This window comes from Patagioenas fasciata, chromosome 34 (genome assembly GCF_037038585.1).
Source record: "Patagioenas fasciata isolate bPatFas1 chromosome 34, bPatFas1.hap1, whole genome shotgun sequence".
NCBI lineage: Eukaryota > Metazoa > Chordata > Aves > Columbiformes > Columbidae > Patagioenas > Patagioenas fasciata.
In genome coordinates, this window is record NC_092553.1 from 2,130,269 (window position 1) to 2,143,824 (window position 13,556).

A 13,556-nucleotide genomic window follows, 5' to 3' on the forward strand; every position below is an offset into this window, starting at 1 on the left:
CCCCATTGATCCCCATTGACCCATTGACCCCCATTGACCCCATTGACCCCATTGACCCCCATTGACCCCATTGACACCCATTGACCCCACTGACCCCATTGACCCATTGATCCCCATTGACCCCCATTGAGTCATTGAGTCATTGACTTCATTGACCCCCCATTGCCCCCCATTGCCCCCCATTGATCACCATTGATCCCCATTGCCCCCCATTGCCCCCCATTGCCCCCCATTGATCCCCATTGCCCCCATTGCCCCCATTGACCCATTGACCCCCATTGACCCCCATTGACCCCGTTGACCCATTGATCCCCATTGCCCCCCATTGACTCCCATTGCCCCCATTGACCCCATTGACCCATTGACCCATTGACCGCATTGACTCCCATTGCCCCCATTGACCCCATTGCCCCCCATTGTCCCATTGCCCCCCATTGCCCCCCACTGCCCCCATTGCCCCCCATTGCCCCCCACTGACCCCATTGCCCCCCACTGACCCCATTGCCCCCCACTGACCCCATTGCCCCCCATTGACCCCATTGCCCCCCATTGCCCCCATTGTCCCATTTCAGGTAAAAGAGGACATAAACAAGAGAGAAAAAACAAAACACAACACATTTGGGTACTCCTGGGTCCTTTGGGGCACTCCTGGGTCCCTCCTGAACTCCTGGGTCCTTTGGGGCACTCCTGGGTCCCTCCTGAACTCCTGGGTCCCTTGGGGCACTCCTGGGTCCCTTGGGGTACTCCTGGGTCCCTCCTGAACTCCCCATAGACCCCCATAATTTCCCCCTTAGGGACCCAGGAGTGCCCCATAGTGACCCATAAGTGACTCATGGAGCCCCCTAAGTGTGTTCGGGTCCCTTCGGGTCCCTTCGGGTGAGTGCGGGCCCCACTCGGGTCCCTTCGGGTCCCTTCGGGTGTGTTCGGGTGCGTTCGGGTCCCTTCGGGTGCGTTCGGGTCCCTTCGGGTGCCTTCGGGTCCCCTCGGGTGCGTTCGGGCCCCACTCGGGTCCCTTCGGGTGCGTTCGGGTCCCTTCGGGTGCGTTCGGGTCCCTTCGGGTGCGTTCGGGTCCCTTCGGGTCCCCTCGGGTCCCTTCGGCTCCCTTCGTGTATCTTCGGCTCCTCTCGGAGCCGCCTCCGCGCACGCCACGCACAGTGGGCGTGGCCACGCACCCCCCCCGCTTCCCATTGGCCGCCGCCTGAGGAAGGGGGCGTGGCCTCGCTCGCAGCCACCGCCGCGGCGGGAAACGATCGTGAGGCGGAAAAAGGGGAAGAAAGGGGGCGGGGGGAGGAAGAGGAGGGGCCGGGGGGGGAGCGGAACACGGGTTTTGGGGTAAAAAGGGGGGGATTTGGGAGTTTGGCGCCTTTTGGGGCACTTTCGGGTGGGTTCGGGTCCCTTCGGGGAGACTTCGGGTCCCTTCGGGGAGACTTCGGGCCCCTTCGGGTGGGTTCGGGCCCCTTCGGGGAGACTTCGGGTCCCTTCGGGTGCGTTCGGGTCCCTTCGGGTGCGTTCGGCTCCACTCGGACCCCTTCGGGTGCGTTCGGGTCCCTTCGGGTGCGTTCGGGTCCCTTCGGGTGCGTTCGGGTCCCTTCGGGTGGGTTCGGGTCCCTTCGGGTTTGTTCGGCTCCACTCGGGCCCCTTCGGGTGGGTTCGGGTCCCTTCGGGTGCGTTCGGCTCCACTCGGACCCCTTCGGGAAGACTTCGGGTCCCTTCGGGTGCGTTCGGCCCCTTCGGGTGCGTTCGGGTGCGTTCGGCTCCACTCGGACCCCTTCGGGAAGACTTCGGGTCCCTTCGGGTGCGTTCGGCCCCGGCCGGGACTCGGGCGCCGTTCGGCTCCGCTCGGGCGCCGTTCGGCTCCGCTCGGGCGCCGCCCGGCTCCGCTCGGGCGCCGTTCGGCTCCGCTCGGGCCCATTCGGCTCCGCTCGGGCCCATTCGGCTGCGCTCGGCTCTTTCCGTCTCCGCTCGTTTTCCCGCGCTTTCCCTCAGAGCGCGAAGCGAAGCGCGGGGACCCCCGGGACCGCTTTTTTCGCGCTTTTCCCGAGGTGACAACAGCGGGGGCTTTGGGGACACAGCTCGGGGAGCCTCAGCGGGAGGGTTTTGGGTTGAAAAAGCGCTATTTTGGGTCAATTTTGAGGTGGTTTGTGGCCCTCCCGGCGGGGCAAGATGGCGGCTGCGGACATCGAGGGGCTGCTGGGTGAGTAATGAGGGGGAATTAGGGGTGATTAGCGCGAATTAGGGGGTAATTAGGGGGCAGCGGGGATACGGGGGGGTGGGGGGGGTGTTAATTAGCGCTGCTGAGGGTGTTAATTGTTAATGAATGCAGAGGAGGAGCCGTTGCAGCAGCTGCACCCCGGGCTGGCCCCGCTGAGGGGGATTGGGGGGGTGGGAGCGGAGCTGGAGAGGGAGGTGAGACAGGTAAGGGGGCATTGGGGACAATGGGGACAGAGAGAGAGAGTGTGTGCGGATCAGCAGTGATCACCCCAAACCTGCCCCGCAGACACGGCACCCAAAATCCTGCACCCCAAAATACTCTTCCCAAACCTGCACCCCAGATCCTGACCCCAAGCCCTGCACCAAAACCCTGCCCCTCAATCCTGCATCCCCAAATCCTCCACCCCCGATCCTGTCTTCCCAAACCCTGCACCCCAGATCCTGCACCCCCAAATTCGGCCCTACCAAAGTCTGCACCCCTAAACCCTACAACTGAAACCTTGCACCCCCTAATCCTGCCCTCCCTACCTTCCTGAACCCCGAAACCTGCACCCCAAACCCTGCATTCCCAAATCTTTCCGTCCTATACCCTCCACCCCTAAACCCTGCCCCCAAACCCTGTACCCCAAAGAATTCCCTCCCAAACCCTGCACCTCCAAATCCTGCACCTCAAAGGCCTGGAAACCCAAACCCTTCAACCCCATCCCTGCAACACCAAATCCTGTACCCCAAACCAGCACCCCAGAATCCTGCACCCCAAATCCTGCCTACCAAACCTTTCACTGCAAACCCCTGCACCCCAAGATTGTGCTGCCCTAAACACTGAACCCCCAAATCCTGAAGACCCGGATCCTTGTCTCCCAAGACTCTGCACCCCCAAATCCTGCACCCAAATCTCTCACCCCCACCACCCTGCACTCCCAGCCCCTGCACCCCAAAACTCCACACCTCCAAATCCTGAACCCTGAAACCCCGCACCCCCAAATCCTGTGCCCCAGTCCTGTGCACCCCACACTCTGCAACCTTAAATTTCCCCCCAAGCCCCTGCACCCCAAACGCTGCACTCTTAGACCTGACTTCTAAACCCCAAGGGCCCATTGTGACATCCCAGAACCTCCTATTGTCCCCAGGGCCCATTGTGACATCCTGGGGACCCCCATTGTCCCCAGGGCCCATTGTGACATTCAGGGGACTCCTCTTTGTCCCCAGGGCCCATTGTGACATCCTGGGGACCGCCCCTTGTCACTGGGGCCCATTGTGACGTCCCAGGACCCCCCGTTGTCCCCAGGGCCCATTGTGACATCCACTGCACCCCCCTGTCCCCAGGGCCCATTGTGACATTCAGGGGACCCCTCTTTGTCCCCAGGGCCCATTGTGACATCCTGGGGACCCCCCCTTGTCCCCAGGGCCCATTGTGACGTCCCAGGACCCACCATTGTCCCCAGGACCCATTGTGACATTCAGGGGACCCCCTTTGTCACTGGGGCCCATTGTGAAATCCCAGGACCCCACATTGTCCCCAGGGCCCATTGTGACATCCTGGGGACCCCCCCTTTGTCCCCAGTGCCCATTGTGACATCCTGCGGACCCCCCTTTGTCCCCAGGGCCCATTTTGACATTCAGGGGACCCACCATTGTCCTCAGGGCCCATTGTGCGGTCCCAGGACCCCCCATTGTCCCCAGGGCCCATTGTGACATCCTCGGCACCCCCTTGTCCCCAGGGTCCATTGTGACACTATGGGGACCCCCCCTTGTGCCCAGGGCCCATTGTGACACTGTGGGTACCACCCTTGTCTGCAGGGCTCATTGTGACATCCCAGGACCCCCCATTGTCCCCAGGGCCCATTGTGACATTCAGGGGACCCCCCTTGTCCCCAGGGCCCATTCTGATACCGTGGGGACCCCCTTTGTCCCCAGGGCCCATTGTGACATCCTGGGGACCCCCCTTGTCCTCAGGGTCCATTGTGACAGCCCAGGACCCCCCATTGTCCCCAGAGCCCATTGTGACATCCTCGGCACCCCCTTGTCCCCAGGGCCCATTGTGACATCATGGGGACCCCCCTTTCTTCCCAGGGCCCATTGTGACGTCCCAGGACCCCCCATTGTCCCCAGGGCCCATTCTGACATCCTGGGGATCCCTCTTTGTCCCCAGGGCCCATTGTGACGTCCCAGGACCCCCCATTGTCCCCAGGACCTATTGTGACATTCAGGGGACCCCCTTTGTCACTGGGGCCCATTGTGACACCATGGAGACCCCCGCTTGTCCTCAGGGTCCATTGTGACATCCTGGGCATCCCCCATTTTCCCCAGGACCCATTGTGACATCCTGGCCACCCCCTTGCTCCCAGGGCCCGTTGTGGCACCATGGGGACACCCCCTTTGTCCCCAGGGCCCATTGTGACATCCCAGGACCCCCCTTTGACCCCAGGGCCCATTGTGGCACCATGGCAACCCCTTTTGTCCCCAGGGCCCATTGTGACATTCTTGGACCCCACTTTGTCCCCAGGGCCTATTGTGACACCATGGGGACCCCTCCTTGTCACTGGGGACCCATTGTGACACCATGGGGACCCCCCCTTGTCCTCAGGACTCATTCTCACATCCTGGACACCCCCCATTGTCCCCAGGGCCCATTGTGACATCCACTGCACCCCATTGTCCCCAGGGCCCATTGTGACATTCAGGGGACCCCTCTTTGTCCCCAGGGCCCATTGTGACATCCTGGGGACCCTCCTTGTCCCCAGAGCCCATTGTGACATCCAGGGGACCCCCTTTGTCCCCAGGGCCCATTGTGGCACCATGAGGACCCTCTTTGTCACTGGGCCCCATTGTGACATCCCAGGACCCCCCTTTGTCCCCAGGGCTTATTGTGACACCATGGGGACCTCCCTTGTCCCCAGGGCCCATTGTGACGTCCCAGGACCCCCCATTGTCTTCAGGACCCATTGTGACATTCAGGGCACCCCCTTTGTCACTGGGGCCCATTGTGACATCCCAGGACCCCACTTTGTCCCCAGGGCTTATTGTGACACCATGGGGACCTCCCTTGTCCCCAGGGCCCATTGTGACATCCCGTGACCCCCCTTTGTCCCCAGTGCTATTGTGAAATCCTGGGGACCCCCTTTGTGCCCAGGGCCCATTGTGGCACCATGGGGAACCCCTTTGTCACTGGGGGCCATTGTGACATCCCAGGATTCCACTTTGTCCCCAGGGCTCGTTCTGACACCTTGGGGACTCCCATTGTCCCCAGGGCCCATTGTGACATCCTGGGGATCCCCCTTTGTCCTCAGGGCCCATTGTGACACCATGGGGACGCCCCCTTTGTCCCCAGTACCCATTGTGACATCCTGCTACCCCCCTTTGTCCCCAGGGCCCATTTTGACATTCAGGGGACCCACCATTGTCCCCAGTGCCCATTGTGACATCCTGGGCAACCCCAATGTCCCCAGGGCCCATTGTGACATCTGGGGGACCCCCTTGTCCCCAGGACCCATCGTGGCACCGTGGGTGCCCTCCTTGTCACTTGGGCCCATTGTGACACCATGGGGACTCCCCCTTTGTCCCCAGTGCCCATTGTGACATCCTGCGGACCCCCCCTTTGTCCCCAGGGCCCATTTTGACATTCAGGACACCCACCATTGTCCCCAGGGCCCATTGTGACCTTCAAGGGACCCCCATTGTTCCTAGGGCCCATTGTGACGTCCTGGGGACCCCCTCTGTTCCCAGGGCTCATTGTGACTTTCAGGGGACCCCCCCCTTGTCCCCAGGGCTGATTGTGACGTCCTAGGGCCCCTCTGTGTCCCCAGGGCCCATTGTGACACTTTAGAGACCCCTCTTTGTACCCAGGGCCCATTGTGACATCCTGGGGACCCCCCCTTGTCCCCAGGGCCCATTGTGACATCCTCGGCACCCCCTTGTCCCCAGGGCCCATTGTGACATTCAGGGGACCCCTCTTTGTCCCCAGGGCCCATTGTGACATCCTGGGGACCGCCTCTTGTCCCCAGGGCCCATTGTGACGTCCCAGGACCCCCCATTGTCCCCAGGGCCCATTGTGACATCCTGGGGATCCCTCCTTGTCCCCAGGGCCCATTGTGACGTCCCAGGACCCCAGATTGTCCCCAGGGCCCATTGTGACATCCTGGGGACCCCCTTTGTCACTGGGGCCCATTGTGACGTCCCAGGACCCCACATTGTCCCCAGGGCCCATTGTGACATCCTGGGGACCCCCTTTGTCTCCAGGGCCCATTGTGACGTCCCAAGACCCCCCATTGTCCCCAGGGTCCATTGTTACATCCTGGGGACCCCCTTGTCCCCAGGACCCATCGTGACACCATGGGGACCCTCCTTGTCACTGGGGACCCATTCCGACACCCTGGGGAACCCCCTTGTCCTCAGGGCCCCTTGTGATATCCTGGGCATCCCCCTTTTTCCCCCTGGACCATTGTAACACCGTGGGGACCCCCTTTGTCCCCAGGGCCCATTGTGACACTGTGGGACCCCCCCTTTGTCCCCAGGGCCTATTATTCCGTCCCGGGACCCCCATTGTCCCCAGGGCCCATTGTGACACTTGGGGACCCCCCTTGTCACTGGGGACCCATTGTGACACCATGGGGACCACTCCTTGTCCTCAGGGCCTATTGTGAACATCCTGGGGAACCTCCATTGTCCCCAGAGCCCACTGTGAGTCCTGGGGACCCCCTTGTCCTCAGGTCCCATTGTGACATCCTGGGGAGCCTCTTTGTCCCCAGGGCCCATTGTGACGTCCCAGGACCCCCCATTGTCCCCAGGGCCCATTGTGGCATCCTGGGGACCTCCTTGTCCCCAGGACCCATCCTGGCACTGTGGAGACCTCCCTTGTCACTGGGGACCCTTTGTGACACCATGGGGGCCTCCCATTGTTCTCAGGGCCCATTGAGACATCCTGGGGACCCCCTTTGTCACTGGGGACCCATTGTGACATCCCAGGAACCCCATTGTCCCAAGGGCCCATTGTGACATCCTGGGGACCCCTCTTTGTCTCCAGGACATATTGTGACACCGTGGGGACCACATTAGTCCCCAGGGCCCATTGTGACATCCTAGGAATCCCCTCTTGTCCCCAGGGCCCATTGTGACATCCCAGGACCCCCCTTTGTCCCCAGGGCTCATTGTGACATTCTAGGACCCCACTTTGTCCCCAGGGCCTATTGTGACACCATGGGGAACCCTCCTTGTCACTGGGGACCCATTGTGACACCATGGGGACCCCCCCTTTGTCCCCAGTGCCCATTGTGACATCCTGCCCACCCCCCTTTGTCCCCAGGGTCCATTGTGACATCCTGGGCAACCCCATTGTCCCCAGGGCCCATTGTGACATCTAGGGGGACGCCCTTGTCCCCAGGACCCATCGTGGCACCATGGGGACCCCCATTGTCCCCAGGGCCCATTGTGACATCCCAGGAACCCCATTGTGCCAAGAGCAGATTGTAACATCCTGGGGACCCCCCTTTTTCTCCAGGACGCATTGTGACACCGTGGGGACCTCATTAGTCCCCAGGGCCCATTGTGACATTGTAGGGACCTCCCTTTGTCCCCAGAGCTCATTGTGGCACCATGGGGACCCCCCCGTGTCACTGGGGACCCATTGTGACACCATGGGGACCCCCCCATGTCCTCAGGGTCCATTGTGACATCCTGGCCACCCCCTTGCTCCCAGGGCCCATTTTAGCACCATGGGGACCGCCTTTGACCCCAGGGCCCCTTGTGGCACCATGGCAACCACTTTTATTCCCAGGGCCCATTGTGACATTCAGGGGACCCCATTGTCCCCAGGGCCTATTGTGACACCATGGGGACCCCTCCTTGTCACTGGGGACCCATTGTGACACCATGGGGACCCCCCCATGTCCTCAGGACTCATTTTCACATCCTGGGCACCCCCCATTGTCCCCAGGGCCCATTGTGACATCCCAGAACCTCCTATTGTCCCCAAGGCCCATTGTGACATCCTGGGGACCCCCATAGTCCCCAGTGCCCATTGTGACATTCCAGGACCCCCCATTGTCCCCAGGGCCCATTGTGACATCCTCGGCACGCCCTTGTCCCCAGGGCCCATTGTGACATTCAGGGGACCCCTCTTTGTCCTCAGGGCCCATTGTGACATCCTGGGGACCCCCCCTTGTCACTGGGGCCCATTGTGACGTCCCAGGACCCCCCATTGTCCCCAGGGCCCATTGTGACATCCTGGGGATCCCTCCTTGTCCCCAGGGCCCATTGTGACGTCCCAGGACCCCACATTGTACCCAGGACCCATTGTGACATTCAGGGGACCCCCTTTGTCACTGGGGCCCATTGTGACATCCCAGGACCCCACATTGTCCCCAGGACCTATTGTGACATCCTGGGGACCCCACTTGTCCCCAGGACCCATTGTGACACTATGGGGACCCCCCCTTGTGCCCAGGGCCCATTGTGACACTGTGGGTACCACCCTTGTCCGCAGGGCTCATTGTGACATCCCAGGATCCCCATTGTCCCCAGGGCCCATTGTGACATTCAGGGGACCCCCCTTTGTCCCCAGGGCCCATTCTGATACCGTGGGGACCCCCTTTGTCCCCAGGGCATATTGTGACATCCTGGGGACGCCCTTTGTCCCCAGGACCCATTTTGACACCGTCGACACCCCCGTTTGTCCCCAGGGCCCATTGTGACATCCTGGGGACACTCCTTGTCCCCAGAGCCCATTGTGACATCCAGGGGACCCCCTTTCTCCCCAGGGCCCATTGTGACATTGCAGTACCCCCCCTGGTCCCCACGGCCCATTGTGGCACCATGGGGACCCCCTTTTGTCACTGGGGCCCATTGTGACATCCCAACACCCCACTTTGTCCCCAGGGCTTATTGTGACACCATGGGGACCTCCCTTGTCCCCAGGGCCCACTGTGACATCCCATGACCCCCATTTGTCCCCATTGCTATTGTCAAATCCTGGGGACCCCCTTTGTCTCCAGGGACCATTGTGGCGCCATGGGGAACCCCTTTGTCACTGGGGCCCATTGTGACATCCCAGGACCCCACATTGTCCCCAGGACCCATTGTGACATCCTGGGGACCCCACTTGTCCCCAGGACCCATTGTGACACTATGGGGACCCCACCTTGTTCCCAGGGCCCATTGTGAAACCATCGACACCCCCCTTGTCCCCAGGGCCCATTGTGACATCGCAGGACCCCCCTGGTCCCCAGGGCGCATTGTGACATCCTGGGGATCCCCCTTTGTCCCCAGGGTCCATTGTGACATCCTGGGCAACCCCATTGTCCCCAGGGCCCATTGTGACATCTGGGGGACCCCCTTGTCCCCAGGACCCATCGTGGCACCGTGGGGACCCTCCTTGTCACTTGGGCCCATTGTGACACCATGGGGACCTCCCCTTTGTCCCCAGTGCCCATTGTGACATCCTGCGGACCCCCCTTTGTCCCCAGGGCCCATTTTGACATTCAGGGGACCCACCATTGTTCCCAGGGCCCATTGTGACCTTCAAGGGACCCCCATTGTTCCCAGGGCCCATTGTGACGTCCTGGGGAGCCCCCTCTGCTCCCAAGGCTCATTGTGACTTTCAGGGGATCCCCCCATGTACCCAGGGCTGATTGTGACGTTGTAGGGCCCCTCTTTGTCCCCAGGGCCCATTGTGACATCCTGGGGAACCCCCTTGTTCCCCGGGCCCATTGTGATGTCCCAGGACCCCCCATTGTCCCCATGGCCCATTGTGACATCCTGGGGATCCCTCCTTGTCCCCAGGGCCCATTTTGACGTCCCAGGACCCCCCATTGTCCCCAGGGCCCATTGTGACATCCTCTGCACCCCCTTGTCCCCAGGGCCCATTGTGACATTCAGGGGACACCTCTTTGTCCCCAGGGCCCATTGTGACATCCTGGGGACCCCCTCTTGTCCCCAGGGCCCATTGTGACGTCCCAGGACCCCCCATTGTCCCCAGGGCCCATTGTGACATCCTGGCGATCCCTCCTTGTCCCCAGGGCCCATTGTGACGTCCCAAGACCCCCCCATTGTCTCCAGGGCCCATTGTGACATTCAGGGCACCCCCTTTGTCACTGGGGCCCATTGTGACATCGCAGGACCCCACATTGTCCCCAGGGCCCATTGTGACATCCTGGGGACCCCTCTTTGTCCTAAGGACCCATTGTGACGTCCCAGGACCCTGCATTGTCCCCAGAGCCCGTTGTGACATCCTGGAGACACCCTTTGTCCCCAGGACCCATTGTGACGTCCCAGGACCCCCCATTGTCCCCAGGGTTCATTCTTACATCCTGGGGACCCCCTTGTCCCCAGGACCCATCGTGACACCATGGAGACCCCTCCTTGCCTCAGGGCCCATTGTGACATCCTGGGCATCCCCCTTTGTCACCCGGGACCATTGTAACACCGTGGGGACCCCCTTTGTCCCTAGGGCCTATTGTTACGTCCCAGGACCCCCCGTTGTTCCCAGGGCCCATTGTGACACCTTGGGGACCCCCTTGTCACTGGAGACCCATTGTGACAGCATGGGGACCACCCCTTGTCCTCAGGGCCTATTGTGAACATCCTGGGGAACCTCCATTGTCCCCAGAGCCCATTGTGAGTTCCTGGGGACCCCCTTGTCCCCAGGTCCCATTGTGACATCCTGGGGACCCCCTTTGTCCCCAGGGCCCATGGTGACATCCTGGGGACCTCCTTGTCCGCAGGACCCATCCTGGCACCGTGGGGACCTCCCTTGTCACTGGGGACCCTTTGTGACACCATGGGGACCTCCCATTGTCCTCAGGGCCCATTGAGACATCCTGGGGACCCCCTTTGTCACTGGGGACCCGTTGTGACATCCCAGGAACCCCATTGTCCCAAAGGCCCATTGTGACATCCTAGGGACCTCCCTTTGTCCCCAGGGTTCATTGTGGCACCATGGGGACCCCCTTTGCACTGTGTCACATTGTGATATCCAAGAACCCCAGTTTGTCCCCAAGGCCCATTTTGACATCCTGGGGACCCCCTTTGTCCCCAGGGCCCATTGTGACTTCCTAGGACCCCCCATTGTCCCCAGGGCCCATTGTGACATTCAGGGGACCCCCTTTGTCACTGGGGCCCATTGTGACATCCCAGGACCCCACATTGTCCCCAGGGCCCATTGTGACATTCAGGGGACACCCCCCTTGTCCCCAGGGCCCATTGTGACGTCCCAGGATCCCCCATTGTCCCCAGGGCCCATTGTGACATTCAGGGGACCCCCTTTGGCACTGGGGCCCATTGTGACATCCCAGGACCCCACATTGTCCCCAGGGCCCATTGTGACATTCAGGGGTCCCCCCCTTGTCCCCAGGACCCATTGTGATGTCCCAGGAGCCTCATTGTCCCCACGGCCCATTGTGACATCCTGGGGACCCCCCTTTGTCACTGGGGCTCATTGAGACATCGTGGGGACCAACTTTGTCCCCAGGGCCCATTGTGACGTCCCAGGACCTCCCGTTGTCCCCAGTGTCCATTGTGACATCCGAGGAGCCCATTTTGTCCCCAGGACCCATTTTGATATTGAGGGGAACCACGTTTGTCCCCAGGGCCCATTGTGACACCATGGGGACCCCCCCTTGTCACTGGGGACCCATTGTGACACCATGGAGACCCCTGCTTGTCCTCAGGGTCCATTGTGACATCTTGGGCACCTCCCATTGTCCCCAGGACCCATTGTGACATCCTGGGGACCCCCTTGCTCCCAGGGCCCATTGTGGCACCATGTGGACATCCCCTTTGTCCCCAGGGCCCATTGTGACATTCCAGGACCCCCCATTGTCCCCAGGGCCCATTGTGACATCCACTGCACCCCCTTGTTCCCAGGGCCCATTGTGACATTCAGGGGACCCCTCTTTGTCCCCAGGGCCCATTGTGACATTCAGGGGACGCCTCTTTGAAACCCAGGGCACATTGTGACATCCTGGGGACCCCCCCTTGTCCCCACAGCCCATTGTGACGTCCCAGGACCCCCCATTGTTCCCAGGGCCCATTGTGACATCTGGGGATCCCTCCTTGTCCCCAGGGCCCATTGTGACACTATGGGGACCCCCCCTTGTTCCCAGGGCCCATTGTGACATCCTGGGTACCACCCTTGTCCGCAGGGCTCATTGTGACGTCCCAGGACCCCCCATTGTCCCCAGGGCCCATTGTGACGTCCCAGGACCCCCCATTGTCCCCAGGGCCCATTGTGACATCCTGGGGATCCCTCCTTGTCCCCACGACCCATTGTGACATCCTGGGGATCCCTCCTTGTCCCCAGAGCCCATTGTGACATCCAAGGGACCCCCTTTGTCTCCAGGGCCCATTGTGGCACCATGGGGACCCCCTTTGACACTGGGGCCCATTGTGACACCGTCGACATCCCCCTTTGTCCCCAGGGCCCATTGTGACATCCTGGGGACCCCCCTTGTCCCCAGAGCCCATTGTGACATCCAGGGGACCCCCTCTTGTCCCCAGGGCCCATTGTGACGTCCCAGGACCCTCCATTGTCCCCAGGGCCCATTGTGACATCCTGGGGATTCCTCTTTGTCCTCAGGGCCCATTGTGACGTCCCAGGACCGCCCATTGTCCCCAGGGCCCATTGTGACATCCTGGGGATCCCTCCTTGTCCCCAGGGCCCATTGTGACGTCCCAGGACCCCCCATTGTCCCCAGGACCCATTGTGACATTCAGGGGACCCCTTTTGTCACTGGGGCCCATTGTGACATCCCAGGACCCCACATTGTCCCCAGGGCCCATTGTGACATCCAAGGGACCCCACTTGTCCCCAGGACCCATTGTGACACTATGGGGACCCCCCCTTGTCCCTAGGGCCCATTGTGACGTCCTGGGTACCACCCTTGTCCCCAGGGCCCATTGTGACGTCCCAGGACCCCCCATTGTCCCCAGGGCCCATTGTGACATCCTCGGCACCCCCTTGTCCCCAGGGCCCATTGTGACATTCAGGGGACCCCTGTTTGTCCCCAGGGCCCATTGTGACATCCTGGGGACCCCCTCTTGTCACTGGGGCCCATTGTGACGTCCCAGGACCCCCCATTGTCCCCAGGACCCATTGTGACATTCAGGGGACCCCCTTTGTCACTGGGGCCCATTGTGACATCCCAGGACCCCACATTGTCCCCAGGGCCCATTGTGACATCCTCTGCACCCCCTTGTCCTCAGGGCCCATTGTGACATTCAGGGGACCCCTCTTTGTCCCCAGGGCCCATTGTGACATCCTGGGGATCCCTCGTTGTCCCCAGGGCCCATTGTGACGTCCCAGCACCCCCCATTGTCCCCAGGACCTACTGTGACATTCAGGGGAGCCCCTT

At 61.7% G+C, this 13,556-nt stretch overlaps 1 long non-coding RNA gene across 2 annotated transcripts in view; it reads left to right on the forward strand.

The window, feature by feature from the left end:
* The first annotated feature begins 1,197 nt into the window (after positions 1-1,197).
* Positions 1,198-13,556, forward strand: part of LOC139826088 (uncharacterized) — a 57,486-nt gene continuing 45,127 nt past the window's right edge. Inside the window, exons 1-2 of one of the 2 annotated variants that reach the window (XR_011736154.1) lie at positions 1,198-1,252; positions 2,135-2,194. This is a non-coding gene — a long non-coding RNA (uncharacterized lncRNA). The remainder of the gene's footprint in view (positions 1,253-2,134; positions 2,195-13,556) is intronic. The other variant, XR_011736155.1, reaches the window with a different exon arrangement.